Source organism: Lissotriton vulgaris, chromosome 3_2, assembly GCF_964263255.1.
Source record: "Lissotriton vulgaris chromosome 3_2, aLisVul1.2, whole genome shotgun sequence".
NCBI classification, from domain to species: Eukaryota; Metazoa; Chordata; class Amphibia; order Caudata; family Salamandridae; genus Lissotriton; species Lissotriton vulgaris.
The window spans coordinates 223,584,236-223,605,120 of NC_141690.1; positions in this window are offsets into that span (position 1 = coordinate 223,584,236).

A 20,885-nucleotide genomic window follows, 5' to 3' on the forward strand; every position below is an offset into this window, starting at 1 on the left:
AACCCACAGACCACGCAAGAAGTCTAGGGATCATACTAGACAATAAGCTCAACATGACGGCTCAAGACAATGCAGTGTGCTCCTCCTACTTCCAGATCCTACGTGTGCTGCAAAAGATTTTCAAATGGTTGCCTCAGAACACCAGACGGACTGTCACGCAAGCACTCATCAGCAGTAGGGTCGACAGGGACATCTTACGGATTTTGGGGGCCCTGGCAAAACGTAATTTGGGGCCCCTGCTTGCAAACACTCTAAATGCATAACACATTTTCAGCTCAACCACGCCCTCTGAAACCACAATGGGATCATTGACAACCCTCTTCCTTGGCCAGCCTACCTCTGTGTACAACCCTGCAGTAAACAGTTTCTCTCCAGCTGACCAGCACTAGTGAAGCAGAAAGAGTGGCATGAACAAGCTAGATGCATATAGTGCAGCGGACTTGTGTCTCATCTTTTGGGCCAGTACATACTGAGAGTTCATTTTTATTTAATGCTCCCCAGTCCCTGCTGTGTGAGGAATAGCAAGTCTGAGTCAGTTAGCACTATGCTGTAATTGCACTGGCCCAGCAGAAGCTCCACATGGACGGTGATGTGGCCTACACTCATAGCCTACTCTGGAATCCTACCTGGATGAAAGCAGTCTTCAGCAGGATGGTTCAAGAAAAGCAGAAAGACTAGTTGTCTATCCAAGTTTTCTACCCAGAATGTGTGGTATAGTTTGTCTGTCAGCACAGGTAAATTGTTTACTACACTGCCTTGGCTGCATGGGACTGGTATTCGTAGCCATGTGGAACAAGGCTGTGATCGCATCTGTCTGGCAGTAGCTCCAAAAATAATTATTCGTTCACAGAGATAGCGCACAATGCCAACTTACTTCTGCACTGTAAGCATAGCATGTGAAGCATAAAGGCAAAGGCTGGTGCACAGGCTGAACCTATACACTTTAAAATGTTAAACGCTTGCTGAATCTAACCAGAATCTAATATGTATTTTTGTTTAACACTCAATATCGCTAAGGTAAGGGTAATGGATGGGCAGCCTGGGCTGAATACAAAAAAAGCAAAGTAGGTAAACATATTGGTTATTTAAAACCTCTATACAGTCTAGGACTGTCACAAATGCCATTTAAAGCCAAAGTCATAGCAATCAAAAAACTTGACAAAGGCTAGAAACTCAAGCAAACATTTCAGGAAATGCCAACAAGAATCTGGAAAGAAAAATCAAAAAAGAGCGACCGAGCATGAAAAGTCAATAAATCCTCCAAAGTAACCCTTAAAAACTATGAAAATGGTGTAAACATTTCAAAAACCGTACAAAAGAAAAGAAAAGACAAAAAAAATTGGAAAAACTTTAAAACTTAAAAAAAAACAAAGCTCCAGAATGTTTTGGGGAAAATTGATGGCTCCATTTTACCATCCATGCAAACCATATCTACCACCATCTGCCGCACTACATTGATCACAAACAGAATTTTAAAAAACATACTAACAAACTAACTTTTTCTATTTTTGACAGACGTTTAAAATGCATTTTCAATTAAGATGACCTATACCTCTTTCTTGCAGACCTGGACAACAATTAAGATAAATATTAAAACAAAAATATAATTTTGATAGAATTTTAAAATAAAAAAATAAATAAATTATCTGTATTTGTCTTTCACTTTTTATATCTATCTGGAAAACCACAAGTAAATGTCAGTACAACCTAAAAGTATTTTTGTAGTACATTACAAAAAAATAAAAATCCATAGCAATTATTTTAGTTTTTTATAGGATGGGAGAACAAAAACAATACATGTCAATATAAAAAAAAATCTGCAGGACTTCACAATAAACAATAAACGAATAGATGCATACTAAATACTTCCCTTTTTCTTTTTTTGAGGGCCTTGAGACCAGCTAAAATAAATATCAATAAGAAAACATCAGAAAGCAGACATTCTCCATCTATGCACACATAGTCTGGATCTGCATCCCCAGAACATCAGAAAAGCACCGACCCTCGAGGGCTTCATAAAGAAATTGAAGACACATCTTCAAAGAGCATAATTGCACTACAAAATTGAATTTTCTCCTTTGGGCTCTCACCTGATGTTCAGAACTCTGTTGCTTCCCATCTAGGTTTGTCCTGTAGAAGCACCGTCACATAAATACATTCAGCTCCAACTGCGTTCAATTCGGCAGAAGACCATTAAAACTGGCAGGGGTGAAACTCCGGAACAATCTCTCCAAAGACCTATGGTCCATCAAAACTTCACCAGCCTGGAGTATAAATTAAAATAGGACCTGCTTAAGTAACGGGCATAAGAACCAAGAGGACTTTAGCTGCCTCTACCTGAAAATCAAGCGAAACTCATCCGGTCCAGATACAGGAAGGATTGACAGTTTAAAAGCTCTTTCTCGATTCTGTGGGTGGTGGTGCATGGCCGTTCTTAGTTGGTAGAGCAATTTGTCTGGTTAATTCTGATAACAAACGAGACTCCTCCATGCTACCTAGTTACGCTACCCCTAGGAAGTTGAATCAAGATACCTTAATTGATCTAGCCTATCCTATTTTTTAGTCCAACTGTACCACTGTTTTTTGTATCTACCTGAAAAACAACACAGAAGTCCCCATACCCACAAGCTGCTCCTACAGATCCAATTTAACTACACTTTACTACTTTGTTGTTTTCTTTTTTTAATTTGAATTCCAGTTATACTGTATCAATGTTGTTTGTTTTGTTTATCAAAACCTGTACCTTTTTATGTTATTGTTACATTTCTGCTGATGATATGATTTATGTATGCCTTATTATGTACTACAGTGAGAATATTGCTCTAACACATTCTGAGTGTCCTGGTATTCTACCACCTATGATTGCTGGCTTTACCAGGTTCAGAAACCCACCAAGTAAAACCACAGGGGCTCCTGGGTGGAGGCTGGGTGCAAATGCTCAGTCCGCCCCATATGCCCCCTCGAACAGCACAGGAGGAGCATGCAATGCTGCCTCAAAGGGTGTAACGCAGGTCCCCTATCTTTAATGAGGGTCCCATTCAGCCAAAGTCCAATGAGTGTCAGTGAGATACTGGAAACGCAGAGGCCACTCATCACATTTTGTGCAAGGGAGCATTATTTTGCATAACGCCACTGGTTTCCACATTTACTCCGGAGTCTGTCCTGCCCCACCCTTCCCTGCCACATCCTCTGTGCACAATGACCCCGTGCCTCGCTTGCATGCTTAGTTGGGAGTAGACACACCGGCTGGAATAGCTAAGTCCAGCTCCAGCATCTTCCCTCATAATGTATGGCAACTCCTAATGATGCATCACGTAACTACCTATATGTTAGTTTGTTTGTTTATTTAGATTTTATCCTTGTTTGGAATCACAGACATGCGTTTATTTTTTGTTTTAGTTCATATTTAAATAAAGTAATTCGGTGGAGCAAGTCAACTTGCTATGTTTCAGGGAAATGGCAGGAATGAGCCATATTTATCACAATACAGCGCATTCCTGTCCTTTTCCCAGCGCTGACATACAATGGTCTGCGAGCCTAAAAGCAGGCACCCTTGCACAATGCAGCACACATAGAGAGACCAAGTAAGGAGGAGAAATAAAGAGATTTATCCTTGTTACGCCTCCCCTGGCAAGGTGTAGAATTTTGACACGTTCCCATGACTACCATTAATGATAAATCTGGGAATGCATCAAAATCCATGGGAGCTGCTTGAGGACACAAGAGATGCCCTCAAACTAATTGAATCTACCAACAAACATGGTCTCCAACCAGATGTACTACTTACACTGGGTGTGGAGGCCATGTACACCAATATTCCCCAACTCAACACTCTAGAGGTGGTGGAATCCATCTTGCACAGCTGCACTTGGACATCCCCTACACCAATCAGCTTCATAATGGAATGTGCCCACATTGCGCTAACAGAAAACCTTTTTCAATGTGAGAACAGCCTCTTCCACCAGAAACAGGGAACCTCAATGGGGAGCACCTTTGCCCCGTGTCTGGCATGTCTTTACATGTCAGACTTCGAGGGCAGGCACATCCTCACCGAAACCAACCCCTACGCAACTAATATCCAATTGTGGCGTCGCTATATCGACGATATTCTGGTCTTCTGGAAAGGTTCAAGTGATACCATCACACTCTTCCTAGAATGGATAAATGGTCTAAATCCGTACCTCAACTTCACAGCTCACAGCTCTTCGAGTGAAGTGCCTATCCTGGATCTCCTGATCAAGAGACACCCCAACAAACTGACTACTACCACCTACAAGAAGCCCACTGACAGTCATTGTCCCTTACAATACCAGCGCTTCCACCCCAAGGCCCTAAAGGAAAACCTCCCCTATGGGCAATTCCTCAGACTGAGGCGGAATTGCACTGAGCTAGAGGATTTCAAAAGCCAGGCCTCTGAACTCAGTGACAACTTAACCAAACGCCAATATCCATCCAAACAGATAACAAAATGCCCGGAAGAGAGCCCAGAACACCCATAGATTGGCGCTTCTAGAAAAACAAGAAAAACCTTCTGCTGACATCCTCACCTGTGTGCCCACCTTTAACCCAGAATCCAGTTTACTGAAAAATTTAATAAGCAAACACTGGAGGATCCTACAGGTGGGAGAAAAAAACATTTGAGAAACCCAGATTCGCCTACAAAAGAACGTCTAATATCAAAGACATGGTCGTGAACACAAGCCCCAAGCCCCACAGGACACATGTGAACACCCTCTGGGGATTGCCCCCTGTTACAGGTCATTTTCCCTGTGGGCTGTGTGTGGTATGTCCTCTAACAAAAGCAACGAAAACGATTGCATTAACTGACACCTGGGTTTGGACACAAAAAACACACACCAATTGCAACACCAACAACTGTGTGTACCTGCTCACATGTCCTTGCAATCGTCAATAGGTTGGCATGACTACGCGCACTGTGAAAACGAGAATCACAGAACATAGGAGCAACATCCGGTGTGGAAAAACAACGACGAAGTTATACACTCACTTTGCAGAAGCACGACATTCATACGATGATTTTCAATGGACTATCCTAGAACATGACAAAAAAAATCTCCAAAGAGTCCCTGTTCAGGAAGGAACAATGCTGGGTTTTTAAACTATCTGCCCATACACGAGGGCTTAATGACGATATCCCGTGGGCAACCCTAAACAGCTGATCTCTAGGCAAGGAAAGTACTATTAGAGAATTGCTCAACCAGCACCTTCCACTTCTTAGAACACTCCAGCTTCCTGCCCATATTTTCAGCTGAACCAGTGAGGGGCCTCTCCCTTCCCACAAGTATGACATAGGTCAACTGGGTGTCTGTCTGGCTCCCTCCTACATGGGGTTAGGATTCCTCAATATAAGCCCACCACGTCAACCCCCTAGGCCCGGGTTATACCACTCCAGCCCGCCACTATCCCTAAAAACATCGTATATGACACAGTCATTCCCTTTGGACATAGCAACTACATTTGGCCAATTCCTGATACCAATTAGCTACCCCAACAGCACCCTGCAGCCCAGCAGAGACCTTCTCTGCCCTGTATTCCAACCATGCACAAGTGTTATTACAGCACACTTGATTTGTCCTATTTTTTTTCAGAATGGTGTCACCCAAGCTACTCCGGGTATTCAATATGGCATAAGATATCGGCCATGATCACGCATAGGCTTTACAGCGTTACGCCGACATTGGCACGTCGTGCACACCTATTTTCACATATCAGTTTTCACAGTGCGCACACATGTCTCTAGAAATGGTGTTACCTTAACCCCGCTGGTAGCTCACATAAGCTGATTAAGGTATTATGTTATAATTCAATGATTCCACATAGTGCTCAGTACAGTACTCCGGCCTTGTTCTGAATAAAGTTTTTCACATACGAAAACACCCCCCCAAAATGGCAGCTCAAGTTTACGGTCTAGCCTCCGAGGACACCTTCCGCACAAATACACCGCTTCCAGCATGAGAGGTTACAGGGAGCCAGAGCGAGGGTAGTCATACCAGCAAGTTGCCGCCACCGTACTGTAAGTATTACAGCCATACTTTTTGACGGTAAACCTCAAGAGCACCCTCTTTACTTCCCAGCCACACTAATTTATATCTCTTTTTTCACGAAGGAGTGGAGCAACTTTGTTCTCCTTGTCACCCCCGTTGGGCAGTAGTTCCTGATACTACGGGTGAATGACATAGCGGGAGAATTAACCTCCTCTGACATGCTTTGTATTCGTGTTCTTTAATTTACAATGCTTTTTGCTGGAAATAACTTGCGGTGACTATCACCATCCCTGCAACTTTCTGGTGGAAACTCTCACTCTTCAAAAATGTTATATTTATTGAGTTACAATGGGGTATACCCTAAGAACTCTCTGACCTGGGTCAGTAAAAGTAGGTACAATAGTAATGGTCAGAGTCTATAGATTCAAAAAAACTAAAAAACAACCAATGTAATATATGCATTCAATTATGTAGGAAGCAAAAGATTGCTCAATCCAAAGTGTGCTTTAATTTTTATTCATTATTTAAGCACATTATTGCTTAAGTACCCAATTCCAGTCATTGAGTACCAGGATTGTATGGAGTGTCTCTCAATTCAAACATCTAAGATACAATATTCAATTACTTCATTGAATCACACAGTCGCCTTGAAGCATAATTCTTGAAAATATGGAATTTGACAATAGAAAGCAGCACAGTCAATATCAAATCATCGTATTTCAGCGCGCTCAAAGTGATGGAGAGGGAGAAGTTAGATGGGATAGGTGTGATGGGAAAGAAGTGAGGACTGGGTAAAGGCGGTTGTGACCTTAAAACAATCACGGTGCTATAAAATACATCCTTTACAGTCTAGATTAAGATCTGCAGTTCCAATACACTCTTAAGCATAGGGTCCGTTTTGCTCTATTAATTATTCCTATGCGTAGAGAACAAGTATAGTCTGGTCTACGTTTCGACCCCCTGGTTGACGGGAAAATTAAATCCTCAGGCTGGGGTCTTCTTCAGGACAAGGAGAAACAGGAGCGCCTGTAGACAACAATTATAGAATGAATGTATCATATTGGGAATAAGCTCAAATTGTGCACACAGATGGAGCTTTCCGGTTAGAAATGCTTACTTATTTTGAGGCCCTTGGGTGGCCATAGTCATAGGACCGTCAAAGGTTCCTTCCTGGTTGTGGTTCTGTAATTATCTAGAAGGGAGTACGTATAACTATCAGGTACTGTAATTGGCGTGTGTATAGACAGATTTATCAAGATAACCTAAAGGGGTACTTACTGGGAGCATGACATCTCCATTTCTAACATCATGTTGTTAAAATGGTCGCACCAGGCCACATACTATTGCGGTGTAGAAATCTCGCAACCCACGTGGTTCTGTGGGAAGAACAAAAATCACAAGAGCCAAAAATTAATGGCCTTTGTATGCAGTATAGGAAGACTCTTAAGAGTATTTTAAATGAGGTAAGGTCTTGGTTGTCTATGTAAATAGCTAGGGATATTTCGAAATAGCCTTGGGTAAAATACTTTAAAAATCAGGGAATGCCTAACACCGAACAGGTGCCGGGGCTGTCTATGTAATCATTAATAAATGAAGTGCCTTCACGCACTCGCCTTGATCAAAGCGCCGAGGGGAGAGACTCGAGCTATGTCTCACTGCATCCCTCCGTGGCGCCTAGGGTTCTGTACTGTAAACAAAACCTCGGAAACGCTCACCGTTAGTTTACTCCGTGCAATGTGTCACAGTGAAGCTGCCTCCTCGCTGTCACCGCCGTGAATGAACGGCCGCGAGGTGCAGCCGCTGGATACTTCGGAGGGGCTCGCCCGGGCCCGGCCAATCAGCATAGAGTGAGGTAATGGGGCGTTCCAAGACTTGCGCTGTGCTCGGATCTAACTAAGGGGTTGTCTAACAAGACCGATCTCTGGCACTCGGTTCTTCCTACATCGGAACCAATTGGATGTAAAATCTGGGCATAAATGTATCGTGGAAGGAGCTTGGCAATGTGGCAGTGCCTATGTTTAAAATAGACCCGCTTATGCCAGTATTAAGTTGAATTGATCGAATACAGCATAGGGAAGGGTGTATATGCGATACTATACCACATGCACCAGGACAATGCGATGGTTGTGCCTTACATAGTACATACATCAGGAGCATCGTCCTGCAACAGTCTACCTAATTGGTTTTCAATCACAGATATAGACATAGTTACAAAGGGTACTTGTTCACATTTATAGCAGATGGTATTTGCAGTAGTTAGTTACAGAGTACATAGGTGTAATTGTTCATGCATCAATGTGTGTGCTCAACTGATCAACGCCATTTGTGAAAAGGTGGCATCCAATTCATTAAGGCCATTTTGTACAGAGTCTAAGGACTGCATCCATTTGCATTCTCGCATATTCAAAACGGAGTCCAGATCACCACCCCTGGAACCCAGAGTGATATTCTCAATAATAACCCATTTCAGAGATTCCGGTGTGTGTGTCATTGCTGGGAAATGTTCAACCAGGGGTGCTCCTGCTGTTTGACACCTTATTCTGCTACAGTGTTGTAAAACCCGATTCTTTATCTTTTGCTTAGTCTGCCCAATGTATATCAGACCGCACGGGCAGAAGATGGCATAAATCACTGCATGGCTGTTACAATTAGTCAATGTCTTAAGATTGATAGTAACATTGTTGTGGGTGATAGTCTTTGTTTCCATGCACATGGAGCAGGCTTTGCATTTGGTGCATTTGTAGTTACCCACGACAGGGGGTAAGTTCCACATAGTCTGTATACTAGGTGCAGGGGGTGTGTCTAGCATAGAGCGAACAACGTAGTCCCGAATGTTTTTGGCTCTTTTGAAAGCATGCATTGGAGGGTCCGGTGTTCCTATCATCTCTGAGACGATATGCCAGTGTTTATTGATGATCTTGCGGATGTCATTGCTCCTGCTACAGTACGTCGTGACACAAATCATCCTATCTTCAGGTGATACGCGGTCCTGGGGTGACAGTAGGGATTCTCTATTGCTAAACCAAGCCCTCTTACGGGCTCTTTTGACCAGCCTCTTAGGGTAACCTCTATCAATCAGTCGAGAGATGAGGTCATCCGACTCGGCAAAGTAATCATCCTTCCATGTGCAGTTCCTCCGGATTCGGAGGAACTGTCCGAATGGGAGATTGTCTCTTAACGCCCTGGTGTGGTGGCTTGAATATCTCAGTAGGGTATTACGTTCTGATTGTTTCCTGTATAATGTGGTGTACAGTAGTCCTTCTCGTTCCTTAATGCTGATATCTAGGAAGTCAATTGAATTGTTGCTGCAGCTACTAGTAAATTGAATGTCCTTTGACTGGGTGTTAAGCCAACGAGTGAATTCTGCCAAATCTTCCTCCTGTCCGCTCCAGATCATCAGGATGTCATCGATGTATCTGCGGTACTCCGTGATTCTGTTGACAAAAGGATTGTGGGGTGAGAGAATGTGGTGTTGCTCAAAGTCACTCATATATATGATCGCCAGGTCCGGGGCGAATGCTGCCCCCATAGCCACTCCCTTGCATTGCATGAAGTATTTGTCCTGAAATATAAAAAAGTTCTTGGTCATCGCGATCTCCAGAAGGTCAATCAAAAATTCTGTGGGTACCCCCTCTGGTTGAGGCCTGGTCGCCAATGCTCTACGTATTGTTGTTAGTGCTGGTATTTGTGGAATACTCGTGTAGAGTGACACGATGTCCATAGTTACGAGGAGTTGGGTGTTTTTATCAAAGGCTCGTTGGTCCACAATGTTGATTGCCTGCATTGTATCCCTTAAGTAAGTTGGGGTTGTCTCCGCCAAGGGTTTAAAAAAGAAGTCTATATATTTACAGAGTGGTTCCAGAAGGGATCCACACCCTGAAATAATCGGTCTTCCTGGAGGTTTGGTGGGGTTCTTGTGGACCTTAGGTAACACATAGATCGTAGGGGTACAAGGTTGCTCCACATTTAAAAAGGCATGTTCTTTTTCGGTTAGGAAACCGATGTCTTTACCTCTCTCCGTTAACAATTGGATATGACGTCTAATCTCAGTGGTAGGATTACTAGCTATCGGCCGATAGCTAACTCCATCGCTGAGCTGGGAGAGAATTTATTTCTTGTAGTCGTCAACATCCATGACAACCACAGCTCCCCCTTTATCAGCTGGCTTAATAACCAATGTTTTGTTCATCTTGAGATCTTCAAGGGCCGCTCGCTCATTCCTTGTTATATTATGTTTCACATATTGCCTAGTCTCGCATGTCTTGATCACATCTCTGAGGACCAAACTCTCATAGGTTAGGATGCGATGATTCGTCATAGCAGTATGAGGGGTAAACGTGGAAGGTGGGCGCAAATCAGTAAATGCTCTGTTATTTACTATTATGCAGCGCAATGCTTTATTATTCAACATCCACACATTGTGATACCTTTATAGCGCCTTACCTGAACCAGGTGTGATTGTCTTCGCATGGTCTTAAACACAACATACGAGGGGCACAGGTACATCAGCGTTGTGGCATACAGTTAAGTGGGTTTACAATTGAGCACGTATCAAGCATTTACCACTTACGGATACAACAGTGCAGTATGTTATAATTTGCTCACCTACCAGCCATCCGGCAATATGAAACCAGATCCCCCATGGGTATCTTCATGGTTTTTAATCGCACTGTTATAATCGCACTAATTGTTGCACGCTTGAAGTGTATTCGATCACAGTCGGCCTCATGTTCACTATTCCTGAGGTCGGCTGAGACACTAGCACCCGCTTGCTACATGACTAATGTGATTAACCACAGAGCACATTATCAGTTGGCCTCATGCATGCTATTCCAGAGGTTGACTGTGAGACCAACACCCTCTTGCTATACCGTTTACACCTCTGGTTCCTTAAACAGTTTGCAGCGTGCCCTTTAGGCAGGGGTCACGGTATCCTCTTTGTCCATTGTAGTTTTTACTTAGCCCCCCTCCCTTGTTCTCCCCTCTATCCCTGTTCCCTTCCCCCTGCCTTAAAACCCTGTGTTTCTTTTAATTTTGTTTGCAGGTTTCAACTTTGCCCAGTACAGGACTACTAGGGCTCCACAACAGGCCACTCCCAAAAGTATTGGAGACTGTTTATCAGTCGTGCACCAAAAGTTCACATAGGTTCTGATAAAGTGCCAACCGATTCCTCTGGAACAACTAGGCACGAAACATGTCGACCCCACCTTAGAGACCTCCTGTTAGGAACATTACATTCCCACAGGGCGTCCAGTTTATTTTATTTAGGCAGTTTCTACCTTCACCATTAAATTTATTGAGATTAGGATTGACTCTGACTGACCTACTTTAGATCACCTTACACGTGCACATTACCACACGCTGCCCCCATACCCGCACACACCCAACGGCATCTCCAAAAAAGATCTCCGACAAAGAGCCCCGGAAACGGGGAGCCCGTCGAGCATTGCTGTGCCGGCCCGACGAGGAGCAAGGCCCAATGATGAAGCATGACACCTCTCGGGGTGTGTGAGGGCAACATGACAAAAGCTTTGTCTTTTGCCCTTCCCCTCCTATCAACCCCTTAGGAAATGCCCTCCCCGTGTTTAATGCGTTCTCCTTGGAGCCGCTTAAAGATTGGCTCCTGGTCCCACACCCTCTCTTCCTCAAAGCTGCTTGGGAACGGCCAGAGGATGCCTCCCCTGGGCAGAGTAATGCAACACAGAGATTTGTGCAGCGTTGTGTTACTGCTGATGAATCAAGGCACTCAGGGTCAGGTAAAGTGACCTTCCGTGGCTTGATATTTAGCAATTTTGGGTTGCACCGTGCGTGCAAAAGCGACGCACCCCCCTCGATAAATAGGAGCACAAACGTTTGTACGCATCTAATCACAAATGTGCATATGCTTCTTTATGCATTTTTTTCATTTATTTTTATTTATTTTGTACTTCTTTTTTATTTCTTTTTATTTATTTATGTATTTAACCGTCTGGAGTCCGGTCGTAGATCTTATCTCTGACAATGAGATCTGAGTTTCTCAGACCGTGTTCTCTCCGAGGTGGGTTACTGCTCTCGTGAGCAAGGTAAACATCTGGAGCAGTTCCGAGCGCCCAGTGCCACTGCTGCAAAGTCCACATCTGGACATGTTCAAGTGACAGAAATACTTCCTCCGGCCTCTCGTACATCTCTGCATCAGAAAACACAGCGCGTTGGAGTCAATAAAACTCGATGGGCGCTGCTTCTATCAGCCAGAGCAAAAGCAACAAAGCGCCCCAATTGGTGCAGGGCTCTTAAAAGCACAGGAATGGACGTCTCTGATAATGTGTGAGAAGAACGGAAACGGCTGAAGGCTTTACTGCGCCTGTTGGAGTGTGGCCTGTTTTGACTCCGCGCCGCGCGGCAGAGACCCGGCAAACCGCACAGGACTGGAACCCGTTCAAACTTTTACAGTCCTTCAAATTAGTGCTGGAGCCGGAGAGGAAATACTAAAATCCTGTGTATACAACTTCTGTCTGCGAGGGGGAGCGAAATTCCATGGAAATTAAGCACTCCATGATGTATAAATGTGCCTCCAGTTCAAGAATGTTGGTGTTTTTTTGGAAGGACAATTGAAGTTTTATCCAAGACAAGCAGCGATCCGCGCGCACCACGGGGCTTGAGGGCTGGTCCGGACACCGAGAGGGGGGTGGGGGCGCATTGTCTGCTGACATGCTTAGCCTGCTTAATTCAAAGCTACGTAATGCACGTGCGTGCCAAGCTCTCCGAAGCGAGGTTAGCGAAGCGCTAGGGTGCAGAGACGGCTAACAGGTAGACATTGTTAAGGACAGTTCAGGGCCTGTCTGGCAACTTAAATGTTCTCTTTGCCTAGTTGGATGCGTCAGACGATGTAAGTGCACGAGAGTTGGGCAGTTTTTGCACGAGTGCTCGGTAATTTTGCATTAATGACCCGGCTATTTTGCGCCATTCGTGATCCAAAACGTGCACTGACCAGTTGCTGCAATGTTTCTCTTTTCACTGGTGTAAATGTAATGCAGAAATAGCCCACCACTAGCGCAAAGATCGCACAGACCCAGTGTAAAATGTCCAGCCCCAATTTAATTGAATTTATTAGGTGGGGAACTTTGCATTTTTTTTCTATTATTTTTGTGAATGAAAAAATAGCTTTTAATATTTTCCAGCTTATCAACTTGATGAGCGGCTTCACTGAGAGTGTTAAAGGTGAATTGTCCGCTGATGTTTTTCTCTTTTCACTCTCTCTTTCTCAATAGCTCTCTCTACCACCTCTCTCTCTCTCTGCCTCCATTTTCATTTCACACTCACTGCATATCCCGGTCTCTCCTGCTCTGTCTCTCTTCCTCACTAACTCTCTGCCTCTATCTTTTTTCTCTGTCACACGTTCTCTGTTTCAGCCCATCTCTACCTTCTTCTCTGTCTCGCTCTATCTCTTTAAGCCCCTCTCAATCTCCGTCTCCATCTGTTGAACTCACTCTTTCTACCTTTCTTTCGCCCCACTCTCTCTCACTCACTCTTTCTACCTCTCTTTCGCCCCACTCTCTCTCACTCACTCTTTCTACCTCTCTTTCGCCCCACTCTCTCTCACTCACTCTTTCTACCTCTCTTTCGCCCCACCCTCTCTCACTCACTCTTTCTACCTCTCTCTCACCCTACTTTCACTCACTCACCTTTTCTCTCCAGAAATATCTGAATTAACCAGTGCAAATATTTGTTTTTTTTTTTTAGATAAAATGCTCATTCACATTCTTTTTTAAAACTGGAATTACATACATAAGAAACTAGGCTGATAACTGTAAAGTGATACAAAAGAAGGGGAGTGTCAGACTGTGGACGGGGTGCCTTTCACCTCTCGCACAGACACAATAATACTGGTGTGAATAGAGGCCTCCATTGTTGGGAGTGTAGTATGCAATGAATGCACTAATAAGTGCAAATGATTTAAAAACTGTGGTGCCTAGTCACAAACTGAATTAAGGAGTGAGTAATCTAGTAGTAGAACAGTGCCACTCACTTACGAGGGAATGCTATTCATAAAACCACATGTGTGAAACCACCACACCTGGCTATGCTGTCTTCTCTGCCAACGTGGCAGAGATCTCTACACACCTAAGTATACGTTTTTATGGTAAACATTGGAGAGACATGGGGAAAACGGGGAATACTTATTACTAAATTGGACGGAATTAGGAACATTTACAGTGGGGTTTAGGGATGGACATGCTAATGCACACACCCACTCGCAAAAGAGTAAGATCATTGCAATTCACAAACTGCACTTCTAAAGTTACTACAGCACTAAAAGTCACATAAAAGTAGCAAAAGTACTCCAGCTCAATCTTGGAGTGAGCATAGTGCCACCTGTGGCCATTCAATGGTATTGTATCACACCCCCATAGAAAATTAAGGAGGCCAGAGCTTAATATAACATCCCATACGGATTAAAAAAAAAATACTTTAATTATTTCCTCTTTTAAATTATATATATAATCACATTTCAATGATACCGAATTCATAATCCCACAATAATATTAATAGTTTATTTATTACAACATACATGAACTTTTTTTATTAAACATTAAAAATATTTTTCTATTAATTAAACATATTTTTTAATTACATTTGCTAAAAATTAATTAGAAATACAATGCTTTTGAGGGTGGTTTTATTTGTTTTGAAAAATAGTATTTATTAAATAAATGAATATGTTTCTTCTTAAGTTAAATTAATATATTCTTCTCAAGCAGATGATATTTCTGAAACTCGCTATACTAGACTGGTTTTACCTTTCCAAGTCCAATAACATTATCGGGGAGCATATTGCTTCTAATACATTGTTATCTTCTAAAAAAATGATTTGTTTAGCGTTCCACTTGGCTAAAGCCATGTGCAGGGAGGGCAATTTAAATCTCTCACCTGTGCGTCTGCTTCAGCTGCACGACCAAGGCAGGACCATCTGCTCCTATCAACACGTCAGATGCTGCCCCAGCCTCACCCAGGAACTATGGTGGTGTGGTCTCAAAGAGAAGGACTTATTCTAAAGAAGCACATCTTCAGCTAGTACCGTTTACCAGTAAGACGTGCTGCCGAGTAAACGTGGGTTTGACTATCACCTAGAACTTAATTTCTGATGTGCTGCACTTCTCAATGCACGCTCTCTTCCTAAACATTCTGAGTTTATTCATAATTTTATTGAGGCCAATGCTCTTTCTTTATTGCTGAAACCTGGATTAAAGACACCTCCGGCCCAGAGTTTTCACTGGCCCTACCTGTCGGCTACACTTTGAATTATAGACAGGTAAAAGTTAATTAATGGAATGTTTTTTAGCGAGGAGTTCTGAGTGACATCAAATAGACTGTGAAAGTGAAGTTTCCTATGATGTCACTCAGAAATCCAAGGTAAAAACACCCCTATAATTCATTTTTTACCCATCTATAATTGTATGTAATATATGGTTGCCAAACCCATCTGCCCTTATTTTCATCTGCTATGCAGGGATACATAAGTAATGGGTAACCTTTACATCACATGCACTATTTTCCCTGATCCAATTGTGAAAAAATACCTTACATGCTATCCTTAATAAAGCCACACCACCTTCCCTCCCTCTCATGCACCTGTACTTTCTGTTTTCAGACAAAGCAGACAAGCAGGAGAATTGCTTTGGGGGAGGGAGGATCTTTGAGGTGTGACACCCCACCAAATAAATGTATTCTTGGCTTGAGAGTTGGATCTGGGGGCAGTAAGATGGGTCCCCTATGCTTTTGTTGATCCTTGTTTGACTAACTTGTTATTAATTTTTTTTTATCTAGAACGTGGACACGGGCCCACCTACTGAAAATCAGTATCGAACTTGTTCCACATGGGAACACTGTATCTCAAACCTTGGTCATTCCTCCACCCTTGGGAATACTGTTTTGTAGTTGGGAAATTTACGATTCACCCCCTCCCCTAATAGCACTGACTTAGCTACACCCCTGCAGACTAGCAGAACTATGCTTCCAGGCATTAGAGAGCTCTGTCAGCTTCGCCTGGAAGGCCTTTATGACAACATTCGCTGTAAAAAGACACACACCCGGCTGTATGAACACTGCAGACAACAGAGTCACTCGGCGGAAAACATACAATGGACTGTCCTTGAATGCCACCCTTCTATTAACCAACAAGCACTATATCGAATGGAACAGCGGTGGGTGCATCGTCTACAGACAGATGCACATGGTCTCAATGATTCTGTTCCTTGGAATATGCTAGCCAGATAAACCATGCTTAGATTGCCCCAACTCCAGTCTAACCACCCTAAACGCAACCCATGGCTGAACATGGGACCCACATTTCCTTGGGTAATGCCCCACCCATTAAGCAACCCCTCTCATTCGCGATAATAAGGGTTGCTCCACTCCAAGATGGCGCTCCATTCTGAACGCTCACCGGCTTGTGCTACTGACTGCCCTCTCTTTCCACATCACGCTTGGCCGCGTTACCCAGCAACGCTCCCCAGACCACGCCCACTCATGGCGCCCGCTGCAGTTTGCTTGTTAAGCAGCTCAGTCTCACACCGATCCACCGGCTGTCCTGTGATCTCGCCGCTGTGGTAGGGGTAGGTGCTTACAAGCCTAGTGCCTCGAGCGAACAAGGTAAGGTGTGGTCAACGAACACGATGGGGTTTGTTTGTGGCATCCATTGGCGATCCTGTAGGTGTAACCACCTCATGGACCACTTAACACGGTCTTGTTTCCCTTGACCAAGACCATAAACAAAACTTTTCCCCCCTCTCATGTTGAAAAAAGGTACAGGCAGAAGACCTTTTCCGAAGTTGCCCGACGTTAGCCGCCTCTATACCCACTCAAGTTTACCAAACAAAGAGGCAGGCGCTGGAGACTGGAAGGCAGGAAACAGAAGTTTTATTCTCTCCGGAGGAGAAACACATCAGTTCGGACAGCAAGTATCGTCACGAGGTGCTCTCATCGCATCTCTGAGGCCTGGCCTCTTATACACAGGTTTACGAACTTTATTGCATGTAACACATTCTTGCAATGCTTTGAAGTATGAAAGGACATCCTCGGAATCTCCCCTTCAGGCCCGTTCCCACACACATTTACAGTTGAAGTCCCCACCCTGGTCACAACAGGTGATGATTATCGCGCAGCTGGACATTCCGCCGATTCACGGAATGTGTAGGGTTGATCGGATCTCATAGGGTGGGGGCTTTGATCAATTCGAGGATCCTTTAATGGGGGAAGCTTCCTACTGTACGGGGGGGGGGGCAATAAACAGTATCCGCAGGGCCAGGTGGTGGCCTGGGAACGAGGAAGACAAACGGGCACACAGGAAAAAGGGGGTTTGTATCAAAGGACCTGGGACCATGAAAGGGATGAAGGGAGGTGTCGCGCTGGGAACAGGATAGGATTCCGAGGCAGAGCCGCGCAGATGGGGAGGGTTTATGGCCCATGCATGAGAGAGCGGGGGGGTGACCAGTGCGTGGAGGTGCTTGTGAGGGCGAAGAGCCGTGCTGGGGGTCAGTGGCGTGCAGAGGGTGGTTCTGACCAAGGTACCTAAAATGGCGGGTGTGCACGACAAAAAGTGTGGCATCGGGAGAGAAGGCAAGATGGCGCAGATAATGTTTACTAAACCGTATTAATTTTCCACAGTCCTCCCTTTAACATTCCTAAGACATCTTGCTGGCCTATTTCCTACCATGTCTACTGTGGCAGTTATAAGTAAAGAAGTAGGAACCCAGGTGAAGGAGCTATGCATAAACATTACATTTAAAATCTTTCATCTTAGGAGGCGGGCTCATCGCTGAGCTTGTTGCAGGAAAGTCATAGTAAGGCAATATCAGACAAAAAGGATTCTGCAGTGAGAGCGTTGGGTACATTTCATAGATGCTTATAGTCATTCGGAATATGAACTGATAGGTTATTACATATGTAAGTTCATTTTGTACTTGGTCGGAGCATAATCAATACAATGGTAGCTGGGAGAGAAATGAGACGTAGTAAAAACGATAATCAGGGGTGTCATTGTTCGAAGAGGAGGGGTGTTGCTTTTTCCAGTGTCTTATTGTCGTGGACCATTATTAGTGAGTTCTCAGCATTCTTTGTCGTCTTCTGTTGGCACTGTTGAGCACCGGTGGTGGAGCTATGCGTCCAGCTCTATTCCAGGTCCTGCGTTGCAGGGCATGACCTTTTCTTCGTTTTTCCGGTCACAAAGGTCCTTTTTTCGCCCTGTGTCCTAACTATTCTTTCACAGGTACCTTAGACAGGGCACCCAAGTTTTATTTGAGTCTGCAACAAAACCCTATTCTATCTAATTGCAGTTTTTCTTTTTCGAGTCGATTGTCAAAGAGTTCAGGTGGAAGAAGGGTGTGTGTAAGTAGTCCTTATGGTAGGTCGGGGGAAGAGGGGATGGAGCGGGGCCAGATCGGGAACAGACCAGGGGGACGAAAAATTTCAGGTAGGTGGGCCCATGCTCGGGCTCAGAGGGCGGGGACTTTCGGCATTTGTTGATCATCGAACAAGGGCACCAGGTCAGCCCTTTCCTTTCATTTGGTCGGAAACAATGCCTCGTCCTGCGACTCCTTACTGTTGCGGTCCCGCCTTGGTCAAAGTCGCTGATGTTCCACGATCAGCAGTCAGGCAGCGTGCTCCCACATCCGGTCTCTCTCTCCTCCGACGGTGGTACCCTTAAATGAGTTTGAAAAGACAGTCTTTAGAGAATTGGCAGTAGAAGGTAATCACATAAGTCTATTTCTCTCCCAACTCCAAGCAACTGGGGAAACATCCGTTACACTGGGGTTTACGACCAACGTGTAAATAATTGTTGATAGGTTTGCTGGATTCCCTACAACTTTTCTTCGTGACTATTTCTTTGGCGTTTGTTGGTATTACATTCATTGTCGTGGTACGAGGTCTGACACCTGTTCATTGCATTTGTTTATTACAGTCACATCAGTTCTTCTGGCAGACACCCACTTTTCTAGTACGAGTCTTACAAAGCTATAACGTCCTTCAGGGCTCTGTATTTTACAAAAAAGTGCAACGTGCTATCACCATGGTCTGATAGGTATCTTTCTGAGGAATGAATATAGGCTAAACAATTTCCCATTATATCAATGCATCCTATCTTTCAGCTAAACATTTTACTCTCAACAGGGTTTACTGCAACAATTTCTTCATTTCAATCTAATCCTAACTTTGCAAACATCATTCTAATTTCTACATAGTCTCTTACAGCCTGGCTACTTCATTAAAAACGGGGGGGGGGGGGGCTTGCGATAACTATTCGACTCATCCTTGGGGTGACCGGGGTCTTATGAAAAACAACTAGGCACATAGCAACTGGGATGAGGGACTATCGTCTTGCTTTGAGTCGCAAGGGCGTTCTCTAGCAGAAGGCTACAGTTCAATTGGTAAGCGTTCAGGGACATTTCTCAAATTCTAAATTTTGTAGCTTGTTCGTCAACAAATCATTTCTAGGAACAACGGCTGGCCTGTGTCAGCCGTAAGTCGACCCATCCCTTACAACCAGGGGTGAGTCACATTTTTCAAACTCTCGTCCAGGGCAGCTGATACAAAACTGGGGGCGTTCTGGGAAGACGGGGATGCTTCGATCACTTTTACTGTTTGGACATTGAGATAATTCGGGACCGGGAAGGTCGCGTTACCTGAGGCATTTTATCATAGAAGCCACTGACATGTAGTTCCCTTATTACGGGTCAGATTAGGGAACCTCAGTCGTCTTACCTGTCCTTTCCTTTTTTTTTTTTTTGGGCCAATTTAGATCACATCAATATTTAGCAGAAAGGAGAGGTAGTAACATGGTATCAATGTAATTTTAGTTAAGGCAAATTTGTGCAAATACTTGCGGTATTTAGAGCCAATTGGGTGGTGCACCAGGGATGGTGGTTCGCCAATTAGGTGCCAGTCGTTAGGAAGAGTGGGAGCGTGAAGGAGAGAGTGAGAGAGAGAGAGAGAGAGAGAGAGAGAGAGAGAGAGAGAGAGAGAGAGAGAGAGAGATGTGCAACAATAGGCTAAACAGTACACGTGCGACATGGAGAGTGGCCGTGTACTAAGATAGGCTATTCGGCGCATTACACAACATGAGACATTACGGGTCTGGTTAGGATTTAGAAAGCATGCAGTTTGACAGAGGGACATGCATTGAGTAAAAGGGCACCATTTTCGACGCACTCCTCGCACTCTCAGCCCTTTGCCTAGTTAAGTCAATGCTTCAGTCGCATAGAAAACATTTTCTCAGTTTCAGACATACGTGGTCTGTGCTCATTCACGCAACACGGGTTAGGGGTGATCGCGTCTCATCATATCATACAACTATTGGCTCTTTCGTTACAAGAGCAGTGTGTGGGTGTCCTTAGGTGCCACCTTGCTGCGTTAGTCCGCTTCATGTATCAGACATGGCGTGGCTTCAGATCTTCACTATACCTCAGTCGGGATTCCAATGTAACCTGTAGAGGGAGGAAAAGAGGGGAAGGGAGGGGGGACAAAATTCGAGCATATCACATGTAAGGATACGAAAGTCCTTTACTTACCACCTACTCGTCTTATCCCCTCGGGATATAATCTCTGAGATCTTGGTTTCCGAAGCCAGGGGGCGGGCAGTGTGGTAAGGATGGCGAGCGATAGGTTGTTCATGAGGGAGACGGTCCGAGTGTGGCATTATAGGTCGTGTGTAGGGAGACGTTAAAAATTAGAGGCGCTTAGTGCGAGGTATCTAGTTATCGGGGTTCCTTAAATCATTCCCAATGCTGTGATGTCCTAAGGCATACTCACTCTTTGGCCAACCCTATTCTTTTATAACATTTAATCATTCACACCGCTTCACTTTACCCATTCTCAGAAGTCGAGGTCCTTCTTCATGCGTTTGTT